The sequence below is a fragment of the Phalaenopsis equestris genome, unplaced genomic scaffold (genome assembly GCF_001263595.1).
Source record: "Phalaenopsis equestris unplaced genomic scaffold, ASM126359v1 Scaffold000037, whole genome shotgun sequence".
Taxonomy (NCBI): Eukaryota; Viridiplantae; Streptophyta; class Magnoliopsida; order Asparagales; family Orchidaceae; genus Phalaenopsis; species Phalaenopsis equestris.
This window is the reverse complement of record NW_018164479.1, coordinates 30,536-31,050: the sequence shown is the minus strand read 5'-3', so window position 1 is coordinate 31,050 and position 515 is coordinate 30,536.

Sequence of the window (515 nt, the reverse complement as noted above, 5' to 3'; positions counted from 1 at the left end):
TACGTCCATGAATTTTGAAAATTTTTTATCTAACTCATGCTGTCTAATTTTTTGAGGAAATGGAGGTGGTAGTCTTTCCAAACTGATTTTAGTTGGAGATATTGATTTTTCCAGATCCTTAGAAAGATGTTCTTCAGGTTTTTTAGTTTCCTTCGTTTCTCTCACAACATTTTTCTCTTTTCTAACCACATCCTCTATCTCTCATCCACTTTTTAATTGGACAGCTTCTACTTGTTCATTAGTGTTCTCTTTAGAGTTGATCTCAATGTTGCTAGGAAGTGTTCCTTGGGATCTATTGCTAAGTGAATTAGCAATTTATCCTGGTTGATTCCCTATATTTCTAATCGCAGCATTTTGACTTTGCAACTGGTTTCCCATTTGCAATACCACTTCTTTCATAGACATCTTCTTATTCTCAAATTGTTGATCATTGTTAGAGTCCGGTGGATATAAAGGTCTATAGTTTGTGTTCCCCTGATTATTCCAACTTCCATTAGGATTTGCATGATTATTTT